Below are 21,048 nucleotides of genomic sequence, written 5' to 3' on the forward strand. Positions count from 1 at the left end.
AATCACCCGTAAACATCTGGACCCCACAATTTCAACATTTTGAGTCATCCAACGTTATCCATCAAATATTTGTGGACGCGTGTCTGAATTTTCACAAATTGGAAAATAAATATGGAGCAGCTTTGGGGTGTTCGAACCTCCGGCATGTACGTGCTTCACAACTCGGACCCACAAGAAACCATTTTTTCCATGCTCCAACCACCACTTTGTGCTCCGCACCGTATTCATGTCGGTCAAGAGCGAACGTGACCAGTCACTGACGCATGCCGGCCAAAGGGCGCGGCATTCACACCGGTGCAGGGGTTGAGGCACCTGCTCCGGCCCGCTACTCGCGTCGTGTTAATGCCAGCTCAGAGCAAATGCAGCGGAACGGGCCAGTGGACAGATTAATTCCTATTACATTGAAGTCAGGTGCTCGTTCGTCCGCCTGCCTGGCATTGAACAGGCGTGGCGACAGAGATACCCAATCCGGGTGTCCACATTCAAACCGGAGCCTAGTCTGGCTGGAGCCCGATATATGAAGCACGGTAGCGCACGACACAAACCTCTCCACATCCGCTTCCCTTTACTCCATCGTTCACGACTGCCAGTGCACCTTAGAATCAATTCGTCTACCGCTCACAACCGATGATGCAATGATCGAAGTGTGGTGGAAGCGGCTCTCGCAACGCCGTTGACATGAGACCGCGGGCATCGTCCATGACTCATAGGCCTAGCGCGTGAAACTCATAGAGGCGGGACTGCCTCGTAGCTCACTGAGGAGAGCTCCGAGGACAAGGTTCGTACGCTGGAGGAGGCGTTTGACAACGAGCCGAAGCAGGTGCCCACCCCCATGCCGATTGTGGGCTCCACCATGGCGTAGGAGCAAGCACACTTAGACATAGTCATGGCGGAGGACGAGCAACCGGAGCAGGCAATGCTGCCAGTCTTTGTGTTTCGGATGATGTAGGAGGAGCATCGATACAATCTAGAGCTCCTCAAGCAGCACTAGCTCACGGAGCCTAGATCTTCGGTGAACGAGTCGTCCCTGACATGGCCATGGACGATCAGAGCTTCGTCAACGAGTAGTGGGCGCTCTATGAGTTCATGCGCAATGCCTACACCATCCGCTGTGTGCATTGGCAGCTCCACGTCATGGAGGCGGGGTGCGACCCCCCCTCTTTGAGAAGATTGAGGTAGAGGCGGCGCAAACGATCGCGGATGGTGACGCTGCCTGATGGCCTTCAAGTGCATAGGATTTAGTTGTAGCATTTTTTACGTAAGAGTATCGATCCCACAGGGAGCAGCGGAATCGTAATTTTGCCTGTTGTAGTGAATTATGTACTTTTATGCTTGTAAATAATTGTAGACTCAAAGCAAAGCGAGGGCGGAAATAAACTGTAATTGAGTAATGAAACAAACTTTGAAGTAAATAGCATAAAAGTAAATAGAGAACAATGACTGGAATAACTGATGGAACAACAAACGAGCAAGGCGTTTTCAAGGAGTCTAGAATCCCCATTGGTATGTTTCTAGCGCACATATGCTTGGGCATAGTATGTTATGGATTCTTGAGCCACTCTTGACGATTATGCTGGGTGGAGCCGGGTACAGAACACAATCTACTCGAAGTAGACTTCGTGCCACACGCGCCACCATCATAGTCTCCCCCATAGGGTTACAACTCATGATAATTAAGAATTTACCATGGACGCGACCTCTCTAAGGGTTCTCCATAGTTGCCCCATCATTTGCAAAGGTTAGGAGTAAAGGCTTTGACTGTCACCTTGAATTACCTTCACACCCTAGCCCTTTACAATGACAATAATATGATTCATGGTCATAAGGCACAAATGATGAGTGGGGCCCTTTCACCACATTCGCAAAGTTATCTCTACTCCTAATGGAGCAGTTGGTAGTCTCGCTTCCAGGTTTTTTTTCGTCCCACCACTTTCGTCCGGTTTTTTTTCGTAGGTTAACCGTCGTAGATTTTTTTCGATGTTTGTTTCTTATTCACCGGTTTATTTACCCCTCAGCTCTTTCCTTGCAAATCAGCACTTTCCAAACGTGCACGCAATCACGGATCTAAATTTACTAACTTATCCAAATCAACCGATACCTTCCATTATTGCAAATTTCTTTAGGAAACAAATAATAGATTTTAAGGAAACAAATAAAAGATTTTAAAGACGCATCATACTTTACTAACAATCACTAAAAATCAAATCTAAATCAATTAACCTTACCTTAAATCACTCAATCACTTTAATTAGAAAACATTTTCTTTCCTAACTGCACCCCGCTTAGTGTGCACATAACAATCCGAAGTAATTAGAGTCACATGATTGAATCCATCTCTACTCCTAATGGAGCAGTTGGTAGTCTCGCTTCCAGGTTTTTTTCGTCCCACCTCACCCGGTTTTTTTGGTACTTCTTTGGTACTTCCTCCCACCTCCCACCCGTTTCATTTCGCTGGTTTTTGCGTCCCTCCCCTACCCCACCGGTTTAGTTTCGCGTCACCCTCTCACACAACGAAAAAAATCTTAACGGATCATAACTTTCCATGCGTCACCCTCCCATCAATGCAATTTGATTTAGGAAACATATAATAAATTTTAAGGAAACAAATAACAGACTTTAAAGAAAAATCCAATTTTAAGGAAACAAATCAATCGATTCATCTCATCAATGCAATTTGCTTTAGGAAACATATAATGGATGTGAAGGAAACAAATAATAGACTATCTAAATCAATCGATCCATCCCATCAATGCAATTTGATTTAGGAAACATATAATAAATTTTAAGGAAACAAATAACAGACTTTAAAAAAAATCCAATTTTAAGGAAACAAATCAATCGATCCATCCAAATCAAACGATCCATCTCATCAATGCAATTTGCTTTAGGAAACATATAATGGATGTGAAGGAAACAAATAATAGACTATCCAAATCAATCGATCCATCCCATCAATGCAATTTGATTTAGGAAACATATAATAAATTTTAAGAAAACAAATAAGAGACTTCAAAGAAAAATCCAATTAACTAATCTCTACTCTTAAAGGCCCCTCGATTGATTTTTGTCCCTCGCTTCCTTTCCCAGCACTTATACAATGGAAGGAATTATAATCCACCTATTTGTTCTCCTATATATCCGTGCAGGCAACACAACATAAACCGGTGAAAAAAACACTCACCTCGCACGTCCCCCTGCCTGCAATCCCGAAACGCCGCCATCGCTCCAGGCTCCAGCCTCCGCCGTCCTACATCTTGCCCCTCTCCAACCTCAGAGACCTCCGCCACCGCCGCCATCTCGGAACCCCAGTTCAGGGCAGGACTCAGAGAGGGTGTGGCTGTGGACGACGCTGCCGCCGTCGCAGAACCCTAGGGCAGGGCGTGGTCGCGTTGCGGGCAGCGCGAGCGGCCGTGCGTCTCCCCCGTCAGGCTGTCCTCGGCAGGAACTCGGGACCTCCTCCTGACAGAGCTAAGGCCCTCCGAGGTCCAAGTCGCTGTGCGGCGTGCACAGTAATCTCCCCGGCCTACTCTGTCTTCACGTCAATGCTCATGTGCTCCGACCCTCCCCGACCCCTCCCAGCAAGCAGCAGAGTCTCTCGGGTTCGAGCTCCACCGGGCCGCCGGCGGCGGCGTCCATGTTCGTTGGGCGGAGCACAACGCTAGGTTTGAAATTCACCATGATGCTACTGATGAGGCTCTCCTTCTCCTTTGTTTCGTCTGGGTTTTTTCGTCCCCCCTCCCACCACCCCATCTCGTCTGGGTTTGAAATCAATAAGAGCAGCACAAAGTCTAGGTCCCTGTCTCGGTGGCAGACGGAAGGAGAAGAAGGATTGATATGTATGAGAATATTAATATTGAACTCTTAAAGTTAATGTGGCCCGGTTGCAACGCACGGGCGTTCTTCTAGTTAAACTAAGCATTCAACAGAGGATCTCATATCTAAAATAACGGTTCAGATCCTACACATGCCAAGGTTCATCATATCCCCGAGAACTAGGGGTCTACTCACACATGGAGACAACAAACATCATGACAAGGGTGATGGCATACATGGATGGATGATTCGAATAACGCGGAGGGAGATAGCCCCGTTCTCCTTGTTAATCCCTCCTCCAGATGATCTCCGGAGGCTAGGGTTCTGCCTGCTGGACAAGTTTCTAGTCTCTCTGAGCGTCTGACCCTCGATTCAATTTCATAGGTGGAATTAGTCGATCTGGCGGCGGTATTGGCACTCCATACGACCGCCCATGCGAGAAGGCGCGGTCGCATGGGACACCATCTTTTGCTCTGGAAGCGCGGTGACGATTCATTCTTTGGCCTTCTTGCTTGATTCTTTTATGGTAGGTGATTATCACTTTAAATAGATGATTCCACTACCATTTCTGTAGATTTCTTCCATATTATGCTAAATGGTCCAAAATGCGTTACCTAAGAGAATATTAACAAAAAGAGGTGCGCAAACGCGGTAAAATTCCATAAAGCCTGCCATGTAGGCGCAAAATACTTAGTAAAATTATCACATTTGGACTTGTCACTGCCAACATTGGCAACTACGTGTCATTCACGTGCACCGCAACGACCATGAGGCCGAACCATCCACGTCGATCATCGACCTCACCTCCACCAGCGACATTAGCGACCAGGCGGCGGACTCTGACAAGAAAGAGTAGCACGTGTGACATGGAAGTGCCCACGTCCAACAAAGAGCGGGAGGTGGAGACTGACATGCCCACGACAAGGGAAGAGTAGACCAGGGTCAGCGACTTTTGCTATGTAAAAAATATCCTACTATTAAATGATGTGTCCACTTTTATTTGATGCACCAGGTTGGATGCCGAGCTTGGCTAGCGCTACCCATGGATAATTTGCATGTTTGTTTTGATGGATGGCATCGAATATGCCCTTATCAGAATCAAAACAAATAACACTCTGTGCATGGTTCCAGATACTCGATTTTTTAGTAACAAAGTATGCGTTATATACCAACAATTTCTTTTGCACGGGATATACAAACAAATTTGTATGTTTAGAAAGTTTATTCATATACGGATTCGATACTATGCCTTTGATGATATATTCAACACATTTGACCCACGCTGACCCATAAATATCCATAATTTCATGGAAAATCCACATGGTTCTTTCCTCCTCTTGAACAAAAGACCCCAAGCAATCAGGTTTCCTCTTCCTCCCATTGGTGCCCCGCCTTTGATGGCCTTTGGGTCGTGGAGGTGCGGCGGATCTCGGCCCCTATCGGCAGGAGGGAGCCCGCTCTCGTTCTTGTTAGGTTTAGCATCTTGGTTAGGGTTGTGAGGTGGTGACGATTTTCTTTACTAGGAATAATGTCTCCCACTTTCATCCTTGTACCGATGATGCATCTATCATTGTCGGAGGGCGAGTGGAGGTGTGTCTCCATTGGATCTCGCGGGGAATCGATCGATACTGGTCTTCGCTGGATCTGTTTGGATCCCCTCTTTGTTTGGCTGTTTACAAGTTTGATCCTTGCAGTCTACGACTCTCTTCATCGGTGGTGGTTAATGTTCAGGTGCAATGGGCCTGTTGGGTATTATCATGGCGACTTCCTGTGATGTTCTACTTCGAGGGGAAATGATCAATCGAGGATTTGGGTATATTGGAAGGAAAATATGAGAGGTAGATGAAGGGGGTGAGTAGAGAGACAGATGGGGAATTTCAATTTAATTCATTAAGAATGAGCGTTAGAGGGACAACACTTCGCTTCTCTTCCTTCTTACGGCTGGGATCTACGGTCCATACACCCATTCTTGCCACTCTCTTCTTCTTGACGCTTACTTCATCTTTATCTCACTCTGGATAGGGGCGATGTCTTCTTCAGATGTGTCATCGTTCGAGTCCACCAGATCGAGGTCCTTGTGGTCCGCCTCTACCACTCTCAAGGTCGCATTAACCTGTGGCACAGGTGTGATAGTCACCACGCCTTGAGAAGGAGCTTCATCCCAAATGGGTGCCCTGGGATAGCAATTCTTGAGTGTATAGTAATCCATCCATGTTGCACAATCCACGGGAAGGGGAGACCACTGCACTAGGATTTGAGGTGTAGCATGGTTGCCTTTTCTTGATGAGGCGACTTTGAAGGAACACCTTAAATGTATTCTAATGCCTAAAAGTGTTTGGACTCGTTACAAGGAAAACAAAAAAATTATATGCACACGCAATGATCTATCCATGGAGATGCATAGCAACGAGGGGGAGAGTGTGTCTACGTACCCTCATAGACCGTATGCGGAAGCGTTTATCAACGCGGTTGATGTAGTTGTACACCTTCACGATCCGTCCTGATCAAGTACCAAATGAACGATACCTCCGCGTTCAGCACATGTTCAGCTCGATGACGTCCTTGCCTTCTTGATCCAGTAAGAGGGGCGAAGTAGTAGATGAATTTCGGCAGCACGACGGCGTGGTGACAATTGGTGATGAAGAGCAATCTCCGCAGGGCTTCGCCAAGCACTAGAGAAACTAGACAGAGGATAAACTAGAGGGGACGGGGTTGCACACGGTTTGGTGAATCTTGATGTGTCTTGGGTGCTAGCCCTGCCCCTCTATTTATATGTTGAGCCTTGGGGTCAAAACTTGCAGTAAAAGCCTCCTCAAAGTCGGTTTTGCCCGCAAGGAAGAGTCCCTCTCGGACTTCCAGGACCAGACACCATAGTCCTTGGCATCTGGCCCGGATGTCATGGGCCTCGGTGTCTGGCCTAGGGCCAGACGCCAGGATCTCCGACGTTTGGCCCCCTAGCCTCCGCAAAACTCCTTTTGCACCGACTTAAAGCCCCGTGGGCCTTACCCCTTGGCCTAACCATATCATCCTATATATCACTCTTTACCTCCTGACCATTCCGGAGCTCCTCATCATGTTCGTGATCTCAGCCGGGACTCCGAACAACATTCGGTCACCAACATACATAACTCATATAATACTATATCGTCAATGAACGTTAAGCGTGCGGACCCTATGGGTTCGAGAACTATGTAGACATGACCGAGACACCTCTCTGGTCAATAACCAATAGGGGAACCTGGATGCCCATATTGGCTCCTACATATTTTATGAAGATCTTTATCGGTCGAACCTTTACGTAATTCCCTTTGTCTATCGGTATGTTACTTGCCCGAGATTCGATCGTCGGTATCTTCATACCTAGTTCAATCTCATTACCGGCAAGTCTCTTTACTCGTTCTGTAATACATCACCTCGTGACTAACTGCTTAGTCGTTTGCTTGTAAGCTTATGATGTGTATTACCGAGAGGGCCCAGAGATACCTCTTCGACACTCGGAATGAAAAATCCTAATCTCAATCTATGCCAACCCAACAAACACCTTTGGAGATACCTGTAGAGAATATTTATAATCACCCAGTTATGTTGTGCCATTTGATAGCACATAAGGCATTCCTCCTGTATCCGGGAGTTGCATAATCTCATAGTCAAAGGAATATGTATTTGACATGAAGAAAGCAATAGCAACAAAACTGAATGATCATTATGCCAAGCTAACGGGTGGGTCTTGTCCATCACATCATTCTCGTAATGATGTGATCCCGTTATCAAATGACAACTCATGTCAATGGTTAGGAAACCTTAACCATCGTTGATCAACGAGCTAGTCTAGTAGAGGCTCACTAGGGACATGGTGTTTGTTTATGTATTCCGGTACGTCTCCATCGTATCTACTTTTCCAAACCCTTTTGCCCTTGTTTTGGACTCTAATTTGCATGATTTGAATGGAACTAACCCGGACTGATGTTGTTTTCATCAGAATTGCCTTGGTGTTATTTTTGTGCAGAAATAAAAGTTCTCGGAATGACCTGAAACTTCACGGAGAATATTTTTGGAATAAATAAAAAATATTGGCGAAAGAATCAACAGAGGGGGACCCACCTGCTGTCCACAAGGGTGGAGGGTGCGCCCCCTGCCTTGTGGGTCCCCTGGACCTCCACCGACCACAACTCCAACTCCATATATTCACGTTCGGGGAGAAAAAAATCATAGAGAAGGATTCATCACGTTTTAGGATACGGAGCAGCCGCCACCTCTTGTTCTTCCTCGGGAGGGCAGACCTGGAGTCCGTTTTGGGCTCCAGAGAGGGAAAATCGTCGCCATCGTCATTATCAACCATCCTCCATCACCAATTTCATGATGCTCCCCGCCGTGCGTAATTCCATCGTAGGCTTGCTGGACGGTGATGGGTTCGCTACAAAAAAAAAAGACACATCCATGACATTTTGGGCCGATCGAAATGTTTTATGGCATGCTTATGACACTTCTATGACGATAATTGTGACAAAACCTGGTATCATCATAGATGTGGTGGGGTCCTACTTCTATGGCAAAAAATCATGACAGAAAATGGGCTTTTCATCCTGGGCGGGCCGGAGACGCCGCTGCATGACATTCTTTGGGTCGTCCATGACGGGAAAAACTGTGGTAGAAGCGAGGGCGAGGCAAATATCAGGGAGTTCCCGGTTACGGTGGGTGGTCGGGGCCGAGTGATGTGCGTTTCTCTCGTACACGTAACGCGCGTGGGTGCGAGGCGTTGGGCTCTAACTGAACCCGAGCAATGCGTTCGCCTACTGAACCCGAGCGATTGCACTACAGGCTGCGCGTTACTGAATCCGAGTGATTGCACTACAGGCTGCGCGTTACTGAACCCGAGTGATTGATCAATCTGGCTGTTAACTGAACCCGATCGAGCGATTCCTTCACTACTGCTACTAACTGAAGCCGATCGAACCTGCTACCTCTTGATGAATAGTGAGCGTTGTTGGGGGTTGGATGAACAATTCCTGGTGGGGGTTGGATGAACAGTACCCCGTGGTAGTAGAGGCCATTGCCGCTGGATGAACATGACCCCGATCAAGCCGATTGAGGGTGGATGAATAGGACCCCGTGAAGGGCTGGATGAACAGGACCCATTGGAGGGTTGGATGAACAGTAGCCCGTGGAGGGGTGATTGAACAGGACCCTATGGAGAGGGCTGGTTGAACATTAACCGGTGGAGGAGCGATGGAGGCTGGATGAATAGGAGCCCATGGATGAACAGTAGCTGGTGGAGGCAGGAGGGAGATGCCGTGGATGAACAGTCATAGGTGGAGGCTAGAGGAGGTCGATGGTGCATGAACAGTAGCCCGTGGAGGCTGGAGCGAGGCAGTAGACGGTGGATGAATAGTAGCCCGTGGAGTCCCATTTTGCGGTACGCCACACCCCTCCCGATGAACAGGACCCCCGTTTCGACCGTAGGAGGTCGAAGAGAAGTTCGTTTCCTCCGTTTTGCGGTATGCCACACCCTTCCCGATCAACAAGACCCCGTTTTGACCGTAGGCACTCGAACACAAGTTTGTTTCTCCATTTTGCGGTATGCCAGACCCCTCCCGGTGAACAGGATCCTATTTCGACCGTAGGCGGTCGAACACAAGGCCGTTTCCTCTATTCCGCGGTACGCCAGGCCTTGTTTCGGCTATTCCGACCAAGCCGGTTGGCTCCTGATGAACATGACGTATTCAATTGCCTCCCGGTGAACACGACGACGTAGATTCTCCGTTCCGACCCAGCCATGTACACGAGCCCTGGCCATACGTATGCGCGAGTAGGGTTCAAGACCCCGCCCGTATGTATGTACATGACTGTATTTACTTTCTTGCACCCTGGTTGTACGTACGTGTACACGATATTGACGGGACTGCGTGAAATGCTACGTGCACGCCTCTACTACAATACATGCCCTTCCTTACTCGGCCACGGTCCATCGCTGCAGCCTGTAGACAGACCGATCATATGTACGTACATGTTCGCGACCAGAATGACAATGCTACATACGCTTCGACCAGGTGGGTCCCGACTGTCAGGAAGGATAAGGAGGCACTTCCTTCCTTGCGAAGATGTAGCTGGTGGGTCCCAGCATTTAGGAAGGAAACGTTTTTTTCACGCAATACGGTGGTCTGTTCGGTGGGTCCCTGCTGTCAGGTGGAGGAATCCTTATTTTACGCGTAATAAGGTTGCACTTCCTTGCCGCGACCATGGACCCAGTTGTCAGCCTCTCCACGTACAGTATTCTTCCAGTGGAAGTCGTTCCTTGACCACATTGACCACACCACCCCGGAAGCACCAAGGCGGTGGACGATGGCGATGCCTAGGAAGGGGAAGACGCGGAGCCGGGGAAGACGAGACAGTGAATGCCCACGCCAAGAGGAGTACGAGGGTTCACTGGTTCAGCTGCGTGTGAGGCTTCCATCGCCGCAGAATAATAGGGGGTGTGGGTGAGTGGAGGGATGGCCTGGCTAGCGATGGGAGTAGTAGGGGGCGGTGAGGCCTCCGCGGCAGCACAGCCGGCCACGGGAGGCAGGAGCAGGCGGCATGACCGGCGCTGGTTTGGGCGGCTGGAGCAAGAAGACCAGAGGTTGAAGAAGCACTAGAGGCGTTGGATGGAAATCGTACGGTCACTGGAGCTAGAATCGTTCATACTGACTAAGTTGACAAAGCCCTCTGTCCGCGTCAACTTACTAGGCCCACAAGTCCTCCTCCCACTATGGTGGGTCCCAGCTAGCAGGGGGAGTATCCATTTTTTTGTGCGTAATAAGGAGGCACTTCTTTGCGTGCGAAGATATTGCTGGTGGGTCCGAGCTGTCAGCGGGGGGAAGGTTTTTTTGTCCGTAATAAGGATGCACTTCCTTGCGCGCGAAGATGTATCTAATGGGTCCCAGCTGTCAGGGGGAGAAAAATTTATTTTTCAGGGTAAAAAGGATGCAGTTGCATGCATGCGTCCATGGGCGTGGTGCATCCCCACTGTCAGCCTCTCACGTACAATCATCTTCCGATGACTCTCGTTTGTTGACCACGTTGACCACACCATGCCAAGTGCACCAAGGCCAGTGGACGATGGTGAGGCCCCAGACTGGAATGACCCAGAGATGGGGAAGACGCGGCAATGAAGTCGCAGATAGAGAGGAGTGGGAAACTTGACTGGTTTGGGTGCGCGGCAGCACTACCGCCCATGGGAGACAGGAGCAAGAACAGAGGTTGAAGAAGTAGCACGGCTGTTGGATTAACATCCAACGGTCTAGCTGCTAGAATCATTTGTTGATTAAGTTGACAAAGCCCTGCGTACACGTCGGCTTAGTAGGCCCACAAGTCAGCAACCAAATCAGCCGGGTCCCAACTGTCATTGGGAGAAATAGTTTTTTTCGCATAACAAGGAGGCACTTCCTTCTGTGCGAAGATACAGCCGGTGGGTCCCAGCTGTTAGGGGGAGGAAACATTTTTTAGCTTAATAAGGAGGAGATTTCCTTGCGTGCGACCATGGACCTCGTGGGTCCCAGCCGTCAGGCTCTCCATGTACAGTCCTCTTCCGATGACTCTCATTTGTTGACCACACCGCGCCGAGCGCATCGAGGCGATGGACGACCGCGAGGCCCCGGACGGGAACGACCCAAAGATGGGAAGACGCGACACTGAAGTCATAGATTGAGAGGAGTACAAGAGTTATAATTGGTTCTAGTGCGGCATGGGGCTATAGTCGATGGAGAATAACAGGAGGTGTGAAGGGGTGGAGGGATAGCCTGGCCGGCGGTGGGGTAGCGCTTCGCAGTGATGCGTGCTAAGCAAAGCCGCTAGCCGCCGGAGGCCGGAGCAGGCGGTCCCGGCAATGCTGGAGGAAGAAGACGAGAGATTGAAGGTGCATGTCGGCCGTTGGATATAAATCCAATGGTTGTGGATGTCATAATCATTTGTTGACCAAGTTGACAATGCCTTGCGTAGGCTTCGACCTATTGGCCCGCATGTCAGCCTGCAAAAATGTGACATATATTTAACCCTTGTTTTCTAGAATTTTGCAGTCCATTTGCCGGGCTGGGTGAATAAATAATTTCATGTCAATGCAGCCCATCTAATATTTTCTAAGAAATCCCAGCCCATTTGCACTTTTCTTGAAATACATGAATTAGCTGGGCTTGTTCTATATATAATGTTAGGTTAGAAGGAGCAATTAATATCAAAAAATAAACCAGAGCGACACATTTTTTTAATATAAAATTAAAAAATTAGCAAGTTATTGCTCAAAACAAAAATGAGCACATTATTATTACATTGGTCCTTAAAATCTTCGCAAGCTTTTGTACACAATCAATAGGATTTTCCTTACCTGTGAGTCAAAAACAATCAGGATTTTCCTTGCCAACTTCGGTTAAATTTTACTTATATAAGTTAATAAGACGTGTGATGTTTTTATAATGTATATATAAGTCTATTAAATATACGATAATAGTATATATATATATATATATATATATATATATATATATATATATATATATATATATATATATATATATATATATGGTCGCGCTATTCGTCACCCTGGGTGATGAATAGTTATTCTCCCCCGCTCTATTTTAACATCAATTAACCGTAATTTCACGTTCCGTAAATTTTGTCTTATTTCAAACGTGAAAAGAGAATGTAAGAAAATACATAATCACAGTAAAATATATTTTATGTTACATAAATTACAAAAATAAAAATATAGTGTAAAATATACACAAAATGTAATTTTTCTGGTCTTCTGACCTTGTTTTATGCCAAATTTTACACAGTGAATCAATATGACTGTAACTATTTGTATTTGAAACATAATTTATTTATGAAATGATCGTAAGATTACCTCGGGTGTAAGAATAACATATTCTGCACCCCGGGTAATGAATAGTAATATTATATATATATATATATATATATATATATATATATATATATATATATATATATATAGGTAAAATAGATCGGGCATCTATGTGCCTGGGCACCTTGTTAGTTTTGGAAATTGTGATACATTTAATTTGTTTTCTAATTATTCTTCATGCAAGACTTTCCATGCCTACGTTTCATTTTTGGGTCTAACTATTAAGCATGCAGCATTTGTCATACAATAAAATGTATTAATGTTGATTTTGTTCGAATTGTTGCAAGTATATAATAACATATTTTTGTTTTCTAACTATTTAATACAGGTATCTAATACCTACCAACGAAATTATATACATATGCATGTACGTATGTATATATTTAGTAATTTATTTTTTAAACTATTACATTTTGTATTTCCTAATTATCTAAAATGGGTATCATACTTACTAACGAAAGTATGTATGTACACGGGTATGTATAAACAATATTGTACATAACCAGTCGACGTGTGTTCCTAAAGTAAAATATGACTATGTATATGCCTGACTACGTGACGTATGGGTATCTAATACATACCCAACATATTTCGAATACAAAAGCATACCTAAGATATTTTGAGTTATCTATGTATATACCTAGTAATCTATTCAAGTTATTAGATACTCAGTAAAAAACAAAGGAGCGCACATAAAAAAATACGACCTCCATTATACACAAAAAATACCTAGCTACATGACGTAGGAGACATGCATGGGCTTAATTTGGGTGGGTATTAAGTGTCCATATCAAGCAATAATTAGCAATAATTCTTTCCTAATAAAAACCTAATGCATTTATGAATTAGTATTAATACTAATTACATGTGCACACATCTTAGTGTGATCCAGCGGTTCCTAGGCAAGGTGCCCAGGCACCTAGGTGTCCCATATGGGCGTCCTATATAATATATATATATATATATATATATATATATATATATATATATATGATTAGAAGGGAAAGCATAAATTGGACACAACACTATTATTTTTATATATAGATAAATAGAATAGAGTTCTGCCTTTTATTAAAAAAATACATTGGGTTGAATCTTTAAGAAAAAAGTAAAACCTACGTTGGGAGGCCCATAGGCCAATATGTACATGATGGACCTCAAAAAATAAGTTGAAATCACTATCTCGGTATGTCGTGGGCTACGCATGTTAAAAAACAAAACATAGGCCTATTTGATACTTGTTCGCCCTCTCGAAAAAAATGATACCAGCTAGATCCCCGATACCCCTTTCCCGCAAAAAAAAAGAAAGACCCTCGATACCCCTGAAAAAAAGCTCCCTGATGACAGTCATCTTTGGAAATTTATTTCGTTTATTGACTAAGATTGACAAACCCGTGGGCCCTAACCTCAGTATACAATTAGGAGGAAGCTTTTTTTTTCCAATGGGGCACTTGCTTGCATACGGCTTGGACCTGATGGGTCCCCACTGTCAGTCTCTCGGCGTATAGTCCTCTCCGAATTCCTCTCGTTTGTTGAGCATGTTGACAAAGGCATACGGCAGCGCCATGGCGAGCACACATGGACGGGAAAGAACCGGAGCCGGGGAAGACGCCTTCATTCTTTCAAACATACCGCACTAGCCCGGTGGCTGCAACCCTCTCACCCAAAAGCTATACTGCCCGGGTTCAATTCCAACTGGTGCAGTTGAAAAATATCTAACACTTGCCAAAAATTCATCCCTAGTTTAACCAATTTTTCGCATACTCAACATTGTCTTGCCATTTTAAAAATAACATATCTTTTTGACTTTGCATCATATGAAAATGTGCTATACATGAATATTGATCAGCATGATGTTAACTTGTTGCTAGTTTCATTTTTTACCATGAATAAAATTTCCAACATTCTGTTATCCATGTTTGAAAAGTGTCTGTTGATTTAAATGCTCTGCCTCTGAAACATGTAGTTTCTTATCTGGAAATCACTTGGACAAGCAGCCATCACCCGTGTTGGATTCGATGTCGCGCCTATTCAATCCCCCGGCAGGTGCGAGGGGGAAATAAACTTCCGTCTTGTGCTGCCGGTTGGGGAATGGAGGGAACTGGATTAAAGAGGGGGGCGGCTGCGCGACTGAAGAAGCACATCAGATGCGATTTTATTTTCAATAGATGGCTCTCGATGGTGTTTTTTTACTTGCCTCTGCACCATACAACTTGTATTTTTAGCCTCCCAGTCCGTGGTGGACCAGCAGCCCATTTGCTGGGCGGGCCAACCTACAGAAAGAAGCACTCAATTTTTCATCAAGCCCCCAAAACAACACAGTACTATGTTTGTTTTGAGGCCGAAAACATTACCGCGGGGGTTGAGCAGGGGAGGGGGGAAGACAGTGCAAAAAGATTAAAAAGAGCTGATGCGTTGTGCTACCCTAACAAGCACAAGTGCAATTATTCTCGGGAAGAAGGTGTGCTGTTGACACCCACACGTCACAGATCCCACAATAGACATACTAACAAGTTCACACACAAGTACAACAGAAAAGGTAAACATTCGTATCAAACTCAGGTTCACAGGACACGTTCATATTCATATCCAACATTCACTATCAACAACTCAAAAGATTCATATATACACAAGTTCAACATGTCTATGCATCCAAATGATTGATAGATCACAAGACAATATTCATAGATAATTCACAAAAAGATTCAGATATACACATGTTCAGTATGTTTATGCATCCAAATGATTGAGATTACAGCCAATATCATCCATGGATAAACTTTAATTACCTAGGGTACAAACTGGTAAATGGTGTTCAGTCGGAGGTACTTGTTGCTAAAATCAATGCGTGTACGAGTAAACTTTCGAGTACATAAGAGGCAACACAGACAATTTGAACTTTGCTTGTAGGTTTATCCTCGATATAGTGGCCTCGATGCCGAGGGAGGTTTGAGCAACTTGGCCACTACTTTTATCCAACTAGTTTACTGGCTCATCTTGGTCCTGTAGCTCGCCAAAATTCTACATTGCAGACAAGAAAGGAGGCAGTTGATAAAATGAACCACCCAAATTTTTTGTGCACTTCAACTGAAATGGAGCATCACTGGCGTGCAGACTGATTAAGTGCCAGATGAATATACACGTCAACCAACTTGTTTGGAATCTTTAGACTCCATGCCATATAGTTCGCTACCATATGTGTCGAACCAAAAGGCACAAGTTGGGGCCAAAGACTGGACTGCATTTTTCTGGGCTATGTGCCAAGCAATATTTTTGGCCTTCACTCTCCTAATATTTGGAGTTTGACAACTGGTTGATGCCGGTTGATACTCGAATGAATACATGCACTTGTTTTTGTCAACATCGATGCTTGTCTGAGTGAACTTTGGGGTACATAGCAGCAACATAAGTATCTGTCCATCTGATCTTTTTTTGTAGTTTTACTGAAATCGCCCAATGTAATGGTTTACTTGCGAGTTCAGGCTCCAAGTTACTCCTTTATGAAATCGAAAAACAGTAGAACAATACCAAATTACCAATACATATGACAAGCATAATAATCAGGATAAAGACCGGTACCAACCTGTGTGAGGTAGCATATCAATTACTATTTCCTTTGACTGGAAGCCGAGATAAGTGAAGTGACTGACGGGAAAGGAAGGAAGCAAGCCGAGATAAGCAACTGACCGGAAAGGAAGGAAGCAGTCGGGGCAATGAAGCACCCAAAGTTTTTGTGTAGTTCCACCAAAATCGAGCATCCCCGTTAGCACATATATTGAGAGAGTGAGATTACTGTAATAGTGGGACTAGTTGATGAAACATACACTGACAAATAGAAGCACCCTCATTATCTTAATGGGTAAAGTTAGCAGCATAGTAGTCTTGCTTAAAGAGAGGTATTAGTTTATTTAATCAGTGCCAATTATCTCAACACCCAAAGCATTGCCATGTATCATAGGTTGCAAAACTTTGACGTGCAAAGATAAAGGATTTTCTCATGACAGTAGCAACACAATAGCATGATACAAATAGAGATGGCAGCAAACTAATATGGATGAAGGCCTTAGGCCGGTACCAACTTGAGCAAAAAGCTTATTCATGTAGTCCCAGAAGAGATGATAAAGCACTCATCGGAATCACTCAATTGTATATATTTTTGCGCACTTCAAATGTATTGTTGAAATCACTCTTGTTTACCACTGGTGAGATTATATCGAAAAATTATCAAGAACTTCCTGCAAAGGTAAAGCACTGGCTGGGATACAGTTCATCGTATTCTCTTGTGCAGTTCCACTAAAATGTACGATTGGCACAACACGATCCCTGTTTGCACAAGTAGGAACAAGGTGAAACCTTCATTAGCTTAGTGAGAAAGGATAGAAAGACATTAGCATATTACTTTAACAATAGCATCAAATTTATGATGGATAATACGCAAAACATTGCCTCATTGAACCAATGGCAATAAATTGATATGCAAAACAATAGCACTATTATGTCATGACACACCTCCACAGACACACATACACACGTACATGGTTCAACATAGGGTGCTACTAAAGATTTGTTTAACTCTGACAGGAAAATTAGGCAGCAATAAATTAGTGCTAATTAAGTACTCCTAATTAGTTAAGTGACCTTGCAAGAGAGACAGCTGAAGTGGAAGGGCTCCCTGGAGGATCATCTCACATGTAAGGTAGACGTTGCCGGAGCCCTTGAATGGCCTCGACTGAGGCCTCGGCTTCAGCAAGATCACCTTGGCACTGTTGATCGTGTAGAGATGGGTCACACATGCATCCAGAATCCAGTTAATTAGTATGATGTGTCGTTAAACCAAGTACTACTCTGCTGCATTTCTCTATCTATCTCTACTCTTATAAAAAACAGAGTTGGTGATGATGGTGTGCCTGCCATCCTGCAATATAGGCCATCCGATTTATATCTGACGGATAGGAAGGAAACTATGGCAATTTTGCAAAAAGGTACTCACACCCCTCTCCACATTTGCAGATAAGGCCTTCCCTCGTTCATCCTTTTCTCTCACAAGATAAACTACTCATACAAATGCATCTTGATGCTACGTGCAACGCACGAGCATCTTGCTAATCTTCTAAGTAAATTAAGACTAGTAGCAACACAGCAATACAATACCACTAGCAAGATGTCAGGATAACATAGGACGGTACCATCGTGTGATCTTCTTCATTTCTTCCTTCTTCTTCTTCTTCTTCTTCTTCTTCTTCTTCTTCTTCTTCTTCTTCCTCTTCATGCTATGTTTCTCTTTCTCCTCACCAGTTGGTGAAACCAAGTACATGTCTGGCCTTCTATTTCAGAATTGCTTTTGTCAGTGAGGGAGTACAAGTGTACTAGTAAACAATAGCATTATTTTCTCATGGCAGTCGCAATATAGAGATGAACACATGCATTATATATCATTCTTACCTAAAGGAAGGTTATGGTGCCAATATGGATGATGAAGATTGGAGCACAGATCTCCCTTTGTGCAGTTCTGCTAAAATTAACCAATGGTTCCATTCTGACATTCCAGTTAAACAACACAAAATTCACTTCTTTTAAGAAGTGTTTTGTGCAGTGCACCAAAAGGTCGCAATAGCAACGAGGTGAAATGGATATCCCTTTTTGCACAAAAGCTACAGAGGAAACAGTCAGAGTCTCAAACGATTACTAGCAAAAACAATTGGCTAAACTTATCATGGCTTATAACAGTGACATGGCTTCATTTTACCAGGGGCATTAGATTAAGAACAACTAAATATTTGGTATAAGGGCATGGGACAGTGGGTGCACCAGTAGTCCAGCACCATGTACCTAAACCGGGGCATAAAGTGGTAATTCAGAGTTTGTTGCCCCGAGAAACAAACATCCAAGAAACATATGTGGGTTGGTCCCATTTTTGTTCACTCTAGCCACCTACTCCTATGTGTTGATAGCAAATCCAGTCCTGGCCATACCACTTTGTACAACGTTTCCCCTATATTTCCCTTTTCGACCAAGAGACCGGTTGGATGACCAGTCTGTACTACCCCCCTTTCCTTCTTGTTTGTACCAAGTCCGATGTACACATTAAATTTCCCCCCTTTATTTCTTGTTTTAACCAAGTACAAGATTCGACTCCATGAAGTAGCTTTGCCTCTAACAATAGAAAAATAAAATAGGTGACGTTGAACATCCGTTTCGAGAGGGGCTGAGAGGTAGAAAATGATGCACATGCAGTGACGTAGCGAGCTGGGGAAGTAGAGCTAGGCCGGTTTCGAAGGAAGATATACCTGGAGGTTGTCGGGATGTGGATAGGTGGGCGGCGGGAGGCCGGATCCGCCCACACTAGGGCAGCGACGAAGGGATTGATGGACCTCCCGGGCCGGCGCTCGTCCAGAGATAACGGTGCGGCGGCAGTGGGTCTCCTCCCTCACTGTCGACGACGGCCTAAATGCTGCCCCTCCTTCCCTTCACCGATGGAGGGGGATACTTCCGGATCTGTAACCAGAGGTGAGGATAGAAAGCAGTGTTACCACCGCTATCTTGTTTAGATCCGGAGAGGATGAGAGTGTGTGAATAGAGAAACCCTAGCAAGCAAGCACGGAGGCTCCGGCCTATATATATACGTATAGTGGGGTAGTTTTCTTTTTTCACTCCATCAAAACAATCGTTTAAAATTGTGTACGTGCCATGTCACTATTGTTTTGAGTTGTTGATTATTTTTTGAGATAGCTACCCGCTTATTCCAAGTGGTGTTACGGTGTGCCAGGTTGCACTTTGTATCATTCAAGTCTGGTACTAGACCCTCCATTAAATGAACAACCACCACCTCATAAAATTTGTGAACAAGCCCACGGCTAAAATTATCGGAAACGTGGGCTGCCCCAACATGCATTATTATTTATATTTTCTGTGTGGGAGTATCCTCAAAACAAAATGTGAGGGTACAATATTTATTGGGCCCCTTTGTAATTTGCGCTAAATTTTGACCAAAGATTTAACTGACAAAATGTTAGTGCATGTTAACAAAAATTATATCCTTTGATTCGTATTTGAACATAGTTTTCAATGATGTAATTTTTTGTGACATGCATAAACATTTGGTTAGTTAAATTTATAGTCATAATTTGGCACAGATTATCATAGGGACCAATAAACTAGGATGGAGCTCCTCGTCTGTCGTCCAAACTACTATTGTACAGTATATGACTAGCCACTCTATCTACATGTGGGACATCAAAGCATCCGGGTGTGGGAGTCCTGGACTAGGGGGGGTCCTCGGGCATCCGGTCTATTAGATATGGGCCGGACTGATGAGCCGTCAAGCTATAAGACAGAAGATCACCTCTCGTGTCCGGTAGGGACTCCCGTATGCGTGGATGGCAAGTATAGGTGTCCGGATATGTTATTTCCTTTCTGTTAAACCGACTTTGTACAACACTAAGCCCCTCCGGTGTCTATATAAACCGGAGGGTTAGATCGGAGGCAGGAACAGAACATTGCTAGGCTAGCTAATCTAGGGTTAGCCAACATGATCTCATGGTAGATCAACTCTTGTAACCCCTATACCCACGAATATAATCAAGCAGGAGTAGGGTTTTACCTCCATTAAGAGGGCCCGAACCTGGGTAAACACTATGTCAGGGATATACCCCGCGGTGTAACCCGGTCGGAAGTATAACCCGGCCGAACTTGGCGACTCACTAATGACCCACCCTGACTGGACGACACACTAAGTGACCCGCCCGATCCTGGCGACTTATGGGTGACCTGGCAAGCGGATCAGAGGAGTGACAAGACCCGGGGGCCCAAGAGGCTCAAGGCCCAGAAGGTCGGCTTACGTTATGGTAGGCCGGCTTAAGAGGAAAGGCGTGAGGAATATCTCCCTCACAAGGAATCAAGACCCGGACTTGTATCTGGCTTGTAGTAGAAGATAGGCTAGTCCTAATCCTATTTGGACTCCACATGTAACCCGCCCCTCTAACTTATATAAGGAGGGACAGGGCTCCCCAAAGAGGAGGGGACAAGAAACAATATCTAGGGCTAGACAGAAAGGGGAGAGCCGGCTTACGGCGACTCCCTCATGAGCATAATGAGACCTAGCCTCAAACAGCATGTAGGGCTATTCTGGATGATGTTTCCCGGGGCCCGAAGCTGTCTAAATCCTCGCCTTGTGTGATGATCGCCTCGCGTCTCTCGATTCCGCCCAACCCCTCTCAAGCTACCACATAGATGCGTTGGCCTCGCGATTAAGTCCACACACTAAGGACACCTGCCGTGACAATTCCACGACAGTTGGCGCCCACCGTGGGGCCTGCGCACGGTGGTGTTGAGTTCTTGGAGGG

The sequence above is a fragment of the Triticum aestivum genome, chromosome 4B (genome assembly GCF_018294505.1).
Source record: "Triticum aestivum cultivar Chinese Spring chromosome 4B, IWGSC CS RefSeq v2.1, whole genome shotgun sequence".
In the NCBI taxonomy this organism is placed as follows: Eukaryota; Viridiplantae; Streptophyta; class Magnoliopsida; order Poales; family Poaceae; genus Triticum; species Triticum aestivum.